The sequence below is a fragment of the Phyllostomus discolor genome, chromosome 6, assembly GCF_004126475.2.
Source record: "Phyllostomus discolor isolate MPI-MPIP mPhyDis1 chromosome 6, mPhyDis1.pri.v3, whole genome shotgun sequence".
NCBI classification, from domain to species: Eukaryota; Metazoa; Chordata; class Mammalia; order Chiroptera; family Phyllostomidae; genus Phyllostomus; species Phyllostomus discolor.
In genome coordinates, this window is record NC_040908.2 from 9,646,715 (window position 1) to 9,657,223 (window position 10,509).

The following is a 10,509-nucleotide window of genomic DNA, read 5'->3' on the forward strand; positions in this document are numbered from 1 at the left end:
ATATTAACAGTTACGAGGAAGGAGACCAAAAAGACAGATATTAAGGATACTGTAATAGGGAGGGAAATTAATAGTTATTGACTATACACCCTTTAAAAAGCACAAGAATGTATTTATGCATATATGGGAAAAAGTTTCAGGATACTAAGTAAAACAGCAAGGTGAAAAACAGTCTGTTTCTATCACCTCAATTTTGTAAAAACTGCATACAAATATGGATACAAAACTGGATATAAATATGCTTATACATATTTATGCATACCTGGAAAACAATAAAAAAATGACACTTAACTGTTAATAGTCACATATGAGAAAAGAACACATATGCTTTTAATTTTACATTTTGCAGGGTTTTTTTTACTTCTTGAATATTTCCCAAATATTTCATTACTTGTATTTTTGAAAATATTTAAAATACATGTGTTAAATGAACGGACAAAGAAGTTGTATGTATGCACACACAAACACAAAATGGAATACTATTCAATAAAAAGAGAAATCTGCTGTACAGCCTACGGCCATACCACCCTAAACACACTCATCTCCTCTGAAATCTGTTGTACAGCTAAAGCTAATACAGTAATGTATGGAACTGTAATTGAAAAACGTGGAAATTTGCCATTTTCAACACTAGACGAAGAACGTATTATGCTACGTGAAATAAATCAGGCCAAGAAAGACAAATACTGTATAATCTTACTTATATGTGGAATCTAAAATACCAAAATAATTGAATAAAACAAAACAAAGTAAAAATAGACCCAAAGATACAGAGAACAAGCCAATGGTTGCCAAGGGTGGGGGGAGAACAGTGGATAGGAATAATAAAACGTGTTAAAAATCATTAAATACATTTATATAGTCCTTATTACAGTCAAGTTGGTTTGGAAATCAATGGCCTATCTGATAGAATGCAAACATTTCATAAATACACCTATACACGGAGGCTATGTATCATGACATAACCTAGGCCATCTTAATAGGGAATCTTATTAGTCTTATGTGTAAACTTCTGAGGGTTTTTAAGGCGCTACAAAGGAATTTACATGTATACCCAACAACTACGATAGTAAAAATCTCTAGCCGCACTTTCACAACACTTTGGGTTTTAAAAAGTAAAATCCAGTTTGTAGATCTAAACATGCTCTCACCACCTGATTTAAAGGAATGCACTCATGTCATTAGCACTTAGTTTTCTAACCATTTCATCTAGGTCAGTTCTGCTCTTTGATATACTTGTCAAAATGTAAAAATAAAAATAAAATAAAATGGGAGTCAATGAAATCATGCATTTAAAACTCCTCATTGTATTTGACAGTATGCTGTGATAAAACATGATTCACATATTTCTAGCTTTGAGTGTATTTTGCAGAATTGTTCTTTGTTAAGTATTGTCAACAACAGGTTAGGAGAAGTGGTGAACTGAACTGGGTTAAAAAAATTTTGCCATTCATTTGTCCTACCACTTTACTGTCACTGATCTTAATTCAGAAAATCCCAGGAGAAACCACAATACTCCAGCTCCATGCTGTATCATTCCTAACAGGAATGTGAATACAAAAGGTTAATTACTAAAGGAAGTTAACTCTAAGTTTGGTGCCTTGAAGGTTTAACCAGCTGGAGTACAGCATGCATTAAGATTTGGGATGTATCAAAGGTATGCCTTCTAATTACAGATAATAAGGACGTATTAATTGATTCTCAGAAAACAAAATGGGCCCTTGAGGGATATGAGCACACCAATTTTAAGGTCACTGGTTCTGAAACGCTCACAGTGCATCAGAATCTAGGTAGAGCATTTTAAAAACTAGAAATAGTCAGATCCCACCTATCCAAAACTTATTTGAATTGGTCTGGGCAGGGAAACAGGAAAATTTTTATTAGCATTTTTTAAGCTTTCCAGGTGATGCTTCCCTGTGCAGACTGAGTTGAGAACCTTATGTATCACCATAGCACCTACAGCTCAGGAACATAACCCCAAACACCCTACTGGTTTTCTAACTAAAAAGTTTTCCATCACTCATCTCGGAGCAACGGAAACCAGAATGAAAAACGTAGACTGCAGTTTCATGTTTGCCTCTAGCTGAATGAACTCAGACCACTTGAACTCTCTGGTGCCGTCTCTCCATTTGCACCTAAGAATAACCACTGTTATTTCCTCATATGGTAATTGTGAAGACTAAGTAAGATAATGTATGAAATTGAAATATTTGTGCTTTCCAAAGTATTAATTACCCATCATAATGAGCAAACACATTTTTTCTGTTTAAAAATCAATATAAAATCCTTTGACCAGTAATCTCTTTCCTGGGAACTTACCTAAAGTAAACAACAGCACCAACATGATGGAATGACCTGTGTAATTTTTTTCCTGCAGGACTGCTTATAGTGGTTAAAAAACAAAAACTGAACCTAAGTTCAACAACAGAAACATGATTTAGTGAAAAAGTTACACACTAAATACTGCAAGTTATTAAAGTTATATTATTAATATAATAAAATGTTCATGATAGTAAATAATAATACCAAGTTGCCTAAGGTGTATCTTTATGATCCCATTTTTGTTTTTAAAAAGTATAAAAAAAATAAACACCTAACTTGGGTGGGAGAGGAAGTACTGTTGGCTTTCTCTTTGCATTTCTCTATGTTGTGAAGCTTGTTGAAGTTAGCAAAATAAAGTTTTCTTAAAAAGGGTCCTATATAAACACAGTTTAAATGCATTACCATTTAGAGGTTTTATCACAGAATACAGTACAAGTAATCTTTTGCAATTTTCAGTTCATAAAAGCACTAGGTTGAATGCCCAACAATTTGAAGACTTGTGTCAAATAGCTACATGGTAATTTTAAAAAAGATTTATCTTTTTTATTATTGTTTAATTAGTTATCCCCATTCCCCGCTCCATTACTCTCCCCTGCCCTACTAACCACCCCCCACCCTGTCTTCGTCCATGGGTCCTTTTCATTCATTTTTAGATAGAGGGGAAGGAAGGGAGAAAGAGGAGAGACATCAAACCCTCCTACATACCCTGGCAGCCCAGACTAGGGAATTCAACCTGCAACCTTTCAGTTTGTAGGACAACACCCAACCAACGGAACTACAACAGTCAAGGCTCTATCTGGTAACTTTTAATTGTTACACATTATCAACTAGCATCAATATACCACACCAAGGAGAAATAACCTAAGAAGTGTTAATTAGGTTGTAAGAAAACTAAAGAAAGTCACTTGAATGCATGGTCTGAAACAACCTGGGAAAAAAATTAAAAACCACCAGATGTTAGAGCAGTTTTAAGAGGATTTTTTCCCTTCATAATTTTCCAAAGTGTGTTCCTTAATTACCACCTCACAGTGTTCTGAGAAATAAGAGGTTCCTTGTCCAATACATTTACGATATGCTGATCCTTAGCACCCACTTGTTTTTTTGCGAGCTCAGCACTTCGTCCTTCTGGAATTCATTCTCTATGTCATTTTCATAGTAAAGGCTCTGACGAGTCCTACAATTATAACTGCTTACCTTCAACCCACTACTATCATAACTTTCTTCTGTAAATTTGTTAACACAAAGATATTTTGAATAATTTCCAAGAAAATAAAGAAAAATGAATGTGTGAGTTATAACATACATTTCAACTTTTGCCTAAGAAAAGGCATAACTTATGGCAATTAAGTTTTAAAATGTTTAGTTTATTATCACTATTATGAATAGTCTAATAAAAATATGTGACCTGTACAAATCTTTGAAGGAAGAGGAATCTTTTAGGTGATAACTATGAACTGTGATTTTTAAAAAAGTTCCTCAAGTATTTAAGATATTTCTGAAGCTGGTGATCATTTATTTCCCAACAACTTTAAGTGAGATGACCAAACCAATTTCCTAAAGATATTCAAGTTAAAAAATTCTAACTTGTTTAGAAAACAAAACCCCCCAAACATCCGAACTACAGTTATCTGAAAAGAGAAACTAAGTCTATGTTAGTTTCAAGGAGTATTAAAGATGCACATCCCAAAAAGGGTCAGCGAGAAATACTGAGTATAATTTAAGTGATATTCATTTAAATAAAAATGTTGAAGGTACACTAAGTTCTCACAGAAAATATACACAACAAAACAAAAACTAATCTTTAAAAATAATGAAGCAAATGTTGAATAACAAAAGTAATAAGTAAACTCTAAGTTCAACTTCTGAAGATACAAAACTAAAAGGTATACAGTAAATTACATACAATTCGCTTTATCCATTGAAAGGAATCGCGCCAATTCTTTGGAGGCCACTTTATTTCTAGTACTAAGCTTTAGAAGAAATTTCTTAAGGGGTTATTACAGAGAAGACAGAGTTGTAACAGAAAATATTTTCAGCAACATTCTCTTACCAGATGGAAAGTTTCATAATCCCATTTCTTTAATAGTCCCTTAAGGAAAGTTATGTACCTAAGTCCTAACAATCCAGAGAGAACAAGGACTAAGTAATTCTGTAAGGACGCCAGGACAATATAGTCTACATCTTTTCAAGTTATGATTTTGGATTTCCAAAGTTTTTCAGAATTGTCCAAATTAGATAAAGCCCTTAAATCTCGTGGACCCCTACCTCTTTCTCCAATCATCTTTTCAATTCTCCTCATCTCCACTTGAAGCTCCGCCATCTTCCTATCACGTTCACTGCACATACTAATCCTTCTGGCTGAATGGCATTTCACCCAACTCATCCATACTAACTTCTCTTAAGTCTTTTTAGGCTCAACTGGACCTTTTGTGAAAAGCTTTTCCTGACCCCTGCAGTGTCTACCTATGTAAATCAACAGCACTTTGGTGTTCTGCACTATAATCACAAGTTTAATCCTCTTCCTCTCCACTATAAAGTCTCTCTCTAAAAAAAAGGGGGGGGGTCATTTAGCACCAACACCCAATGACAGTGTAGCACACAAACACAAAGTTCAAAACATACCCGCAAATTTCTGGTAGTCCAGCTGTATGAAAGGATACAATTTAGGATATTCACAGTAACAAATGGACTTATACACAGTAACAAACCAGACTTACATTAAATATTAGCAAACAACTGTATCTTTGGCAAGATCCTCGAGTACTACTCCTTGCTGGTGTAGGAGCCACATATTTTAGAGAGTAAATGAAGGCACCTAAGACTTTCCTTTGAATAAGAAGCAATTAATTACACTCCAACTGTAAGGTGATTCAAGGAAGTAATCTATAAACAAAACTTAAAGGAGTTGTCATCCTCTCTAAACTTCAAATCTTAATTCTGTTTATGTTGGTTGTTTTTTTTTAAAGATTTTTATTTATTTTTAGAGAGAGGGGAAGGGAGAAAGAGAGGGAGAGAAACATCAATGTGTGCTTGCCTCTTCCACTCCCCGCACTGGGGACCTGGCCCACAACCCAGGCATGTACCCTGGCTGGAAACTGAACCAGTGACCCTTTGGTTCACAGGCTGGCACTCAATCCACTGAGCCATACGAGCCAGGTGTTTATGTTGAATTGGTTTTAAAGATTTAGGTTTTACCATTAACACTAAAAGTGCTGATACAGCCCTGGCTGGTGTGGCTCAGTGGATTGAGTGCTGACCTACAAACCAAAGGGTTGCCGGTTCAATTCCCAGTCTAGAGCACATTGCCTGGGTTGCAGGGCAGGTCCCCAGCAGGGGGTGCACAAGAGGGAACCACACACTGATGTTTCTTTCCCTCACTTTCTCCCTCCCTTCCCCCCTCAGAAAATAAATCTTTTTGTTAAAAAAGTGCTGATATATACACAACGTCGAGGTTAAATGACCTGGTCACCAAAATGGAGACACAAGTAGCTCTTCATCTGTATATAATTCTTTGTCCGTATTTAACAAGATTATATGATACTTTCCACATTTTTCTCTACCCACAATATGCCTCATTTGACAGCCTAGCAAAGACCTATACTACTTAGCGTCAGCTTGCCCCTACCACTCATTTACCTTCTTTAACATCTGAATAAACAAAAACAGCACTACCTCTTTAGTCAGTTACATTCACATCCCACTGATCACTAAAAAGTCTTTCAGAAATAGTACTTAAAACTCAGAGCTCTCCACTTTGAGAGCTAGAACTCCCTACTTCTGTCATAAGATGTTCACCACAATATAAATCACAAAGATCTACTGTCAAACTAGCTTCTCCACATATTTATTGGTGTTTTTTTCTGGTGTGCATTTGCACATGCACACACAATCCCCTCCCCCTTCTTTTTTATGTACCTTGGTAGTCAACTGTAGGTTTTACTGTCCTAGGTGGTGTTGATTTAGCCATTTTGTGGTGTGAGTTTATAGTCAATTTCACCAAATCCCTCCCAGTAAGGAGATTTTGGGAGGATTTTATAGTTCAAAGATACAATAACATACATTTTACCCTACATAGGTGGTAATAATGGTCTTTTCCCCCCTGTCCCTCTTGCAAAGTATCTAACACTCCAACTGCCTCTTCTCCCTTGTCCTTTGACACGTCGTCCCCTTTTTTCTACTTGGCAGTTACAGGAAATCCTGGGACATGCACAGGTGTCCACATTTGGGTGTTTTCCAATACTCTAAAACCTTTTCTCTCTCCACGAGAGAACAGTAAGAGAATCAGAATTTAAGTGAAAAGTCTGTGATATGTGAACTGAAAATGGATGGGATTGCAATGGCTACATTTATGGAAGTGAAATATACTAAAGGAACTATTCATTTGCCAACCTGCTTGAATATCCGATCCTTTTTAATTCACTAAAGCACTGTAGAAAAATACAAAAAGCCAGACGGCCAAAAAAAAAAAAAGTGTCCCGGCGGGTACTCAGTTGGTCAGAGTGTCATCCCGATATGCCAAGTTTGTGGGTTTTATCTCCAGTGACGGCACAGACAAGAATCAACCACTCAATGCAACAGTAAGTGGAACAAATCGATGTTTCTCTCTTGCTCTCTCTCTCTTTAAAAAAAGAAGTCAATCAATCAATAATTTTCTTAAAAAATAAAAAAAGAGGGGACGCTGTTTAAAACAAAGTCACCAAAAAGATAGAATTTTCCACTCAATTAAAAGGACTCTCTGGAAGGTGACACATGTTTAATTAAGTCTTCCGATTTTTCATTTGGAGTTATTAAAAGAAAAAGTCACTATGGAAAAAATATAATATTAACTTTATGTCTCTAAACATACTGCTAGCTGAAACTCTAAGAAAAAGCATTTATCATGTACCAACCTATATAATAATGCTATCCTGTGTTTCACTGGAAAAACTTGAAAATATTTCTCTAAATTCACTTTTTCCACTACAAAAATAGTAAATTTTAAACAAAAAATGTCTTCTAGCCATATTGCTAAGCATAAAAATTACTTAAAATATTAGCATTTAAGTTTTGAGGAAGCCCTTCCCAACCACATCAGAATTCAGGAGACACAGGAGTTAGACTACTGATGGCAATCCAACTAGCCCCTTTATTACCGACAGAGCTGCACTGGAAAGCGTAATTTAGACCTGGGCCATCTGAGTTTCCTAACACCGCACCCCATAATTATCCTAACCCAGTCACAGGTGGCACGGGACAACCACCAGAAGGGGCAGCGACCATCCCTGGAGGCCTCCTCAAACAGCAGAACAAAATGCTTTCTGCAGGGGGCAGACTCCCAAAGAGAAAAAGAAAGGGGCTGAGCCATAATTGATCAGTTCCTCTTACAAATTCATCAAAGAGTGTGGAGGTGGGACAACAGGAGCAAGTAAGACTATTTTTATGCCTTCTTAAAAACAGGAAGAAATCTAGTATGTCACAAACCAATTTACCCAGTTATACAATTTCAATCTCATCTGTCAGTAAAATGGCCTCAAACTGTGATTGTAAGCCAAAGCCATGAGATACAAACATTGAAGTATTTAAAATATCCATACTGTATAAGTCTTAAGAAAATAAAAAAAATACAGAATACTTTCCTATCTTAGAAAACCAAGTTTGAAGGTCACTGAATAAAGAAGCATGTAGAACTTGAGCTGAGAAGACAGAAAGCAACCTCCACTTAAAATTACGAAGATTCTGTCAGTGTCTATAAAAAGGAAACAGTTTGGTCACTGAGAAAATTGGTTTTGCGTTCATACCTGGCCCAAATCTGTGATCGTAATTATAATCACTCCTGCTAGCTAGGATAAGTACCTACACAGAAACACCAACTCTCACCATCAGAAAGATTTATAAACAAGTACTGAAAGGTTTAAGAGAAACAAAATCCTGATTATTAAATGTGTTAAGACTACAGTACTGTATTTGGTTTATATTCCTGTAATGTCTAAGAAAAACTGGCCTATTAAAGTGGCAACTTTGTAAGTCCAACTTAAATATAGGAGTAACTTAGACTTTTTTTTAAAAGTTGAAATCTTACTAAATACTGGAACATGTAAGAGAACTCTGGATTCAAATTAAGTTTAAAAAACTATGTATTAAAATTAAAGTTTATATCGTTTGAAGATGTTTAGGTTTGTTAACAGCAAATCTAACTCGAAGATGAAGTAGCTAAACCTGTGCAAGAAAAGTGAACTTAAAAAAAACAAATGCTTAAAAATCAGTATTGAGATATATAACTTTATTTTTAAAAATCTAAGTAAACCCTTTCTGATACAAAAACCGCCCTCAAGGACACCTAAAAATTCTAAATAACTTAATTTTACCAAAAATTGGACTTTTAAAGACATTCTTGCAAAAGAAATCCCAAGAACTATTTATGATGGCTGTGCAGATAAAGCAAATATTTTTTAAGTAAGATATTAAATGACTGAGAACAGAAGCTTAGCCAATTAAAAATATTTATCTTTATTTTAACAGGATTCCTAGCCAGAATTCCTTAAATCCTCGAACACTCCAGGGTCACATGGTGTAGTCATCTATTAAACACAAATTTCAGCAGCAAACATGCTTTTAAAGCAGTAGACAAGCTTTTCAAATCCTTAAGTTAACTCCCTTTATTAAAACTTTTGATATGCAATACCTTCAGGTATTACACTTCTCTTAAGCGTTTAAAAGCATTTTTCTAATAAAGTTGTCCCTAAAAGCCTTTACTGAAAATATCTGTCACCGGTCTTCAGTTAAAAAGCTCACCAAGTACCAAGTCCGAATTTTAATTGACGTGATTGTCTTAGTGCACCCATTATGTCCGCAATACTGCCCCCCACCAAAAAGTGTTTACGCGTTAGAATGAAAAATTACGAAAAGTGGATTTCTCCTCGCTATGTTCTCGTAAGTAGCACTAACTTCTACAAGCGCGTTTGGGCATAGAACCTTGAACAATCTGTCTTCACTGAATTTGGCCCAATTCAGATGGAAAACTACTGCTATAATGTTTGAGGCCTCTAATCTCTCCTTTGATCTTAATTCACATGTTTTTGAGTACCCAAACCTGCTTCGAGAAAACACAACGTTCCTTACTCCGGGCACCTAACAAGTCGAACCCGAATCGCTGTGTCTTTCACGCCCGACACCTGTCTACCCCGAGCTTTCCCTGGACACACGCAGGCCCTCGAGAGTTCCCACGCTTGTGTTCACAAACCCACTCCTTCCTCTTCGCCCACTTCCAACACACACGCTCCTGTGGATCCACCCGCCCTCCCCACCCCCCCTCTCCGAACCCAACGGCCAGGCGGACGGACAGCTCGGTCTCTAAGCCGAAGCGCGCCGGAACCACACAGCCGGGGGCGGCCGGGGGGGCGGGGGGAGCCGCAAGGCTCCGGCGCGGCGGAGGGAAGGAAGCGGGAAAGCCTCGAGACCCCCCTGCCAGGCGCACACCCCCTTCCGGCACCCCTCCCCCTGCATTGTGCGAGCGGGCCCCAGGCCGCAGCCATCCCCGAGCACCCCGCAGGCCCCGTCCGCCCTCCCACCGGCGGGCTGTTCCGGCCCAGGCCGCCACACAAAGCCCCGGGAGCAGCCCCGGCGGCGCCAGAGCACGGGGAGAGCGAACGAGCGCAACTGACTTACGGGGCTGCTGCGGCCGCGCTGCCTCAGCCGGGGATACCGACCGTTGGGCACACGGCGGCGTCGCTCTTAGAAGTCCTCCTCTCCTCCGCCTTCGGTGGCGGCAATATCTTCTTTCTCCACCTACCTCCCTCCCCCCCACCCCACCTCCTTCTCCTCCCCCTCCTCCTCCTCCGAACCACCGAAGTACCGAGGGTGAGACACAGACTCACAACAACATGGCTGCCGCCACCGCCTCCCCTCCCCTCCCCCCGCCCACCGGGCGCACGCAATGCACTCCGGGAGAAAAGGGAGGAGGGAAGCACTCACCGAGGTGCGGCTCCGCTCAGGGGTTTCCGACGATTCTCCCGCTCTCTCAGCGCCGGCCTGCGGGGACTCTGCGCGTGCGCACGCTCTCGGCGCTCGCACGTTTTGTCCGTCCCTTCGGCGTGCGCTCCCCGCCCTCACCTTGCGGGCTCGCAGCTGGTTCTGGGCTGCCCCGCGGCCCCTGGCTGGTAGTAAGCGTCGGGCTTGGCCGGCGTGGGCGTGGTGCTTCCGAACGCTGCG

General features: G+C 39.1%; 1 protein-coding gene across 6 annotated transcripts in view; it reads right to left on the minus strand.

Annotated features, from left to right (window-relative positions):
* Positions 1-10,216, minus strand: part of PUM2 (pumilio RNA binding family member 2) — a 90,473-nt gene extending 80,257 nt beyond the window's left edge. For 2 of the 6 annotated variants that reach the window (XM_028516255.2, XM_028516258.2), the window contains exon 1: positions 9,967-10,205. The gene's annotated coding sequence lies outside the window, so the exon portion shown is untranslated. Of the gene's footprint in view, positions 1-9,966 lie in introns of all 6 variants that reach the window. The other 4 variants (XM_036027690.1, XM_036027686.1, XM_028516257.2 and 1 more) reach the window with 3 other exon arrangements.
* Positions 10,217-10,509: the final 293 nt, after the last annotated feature.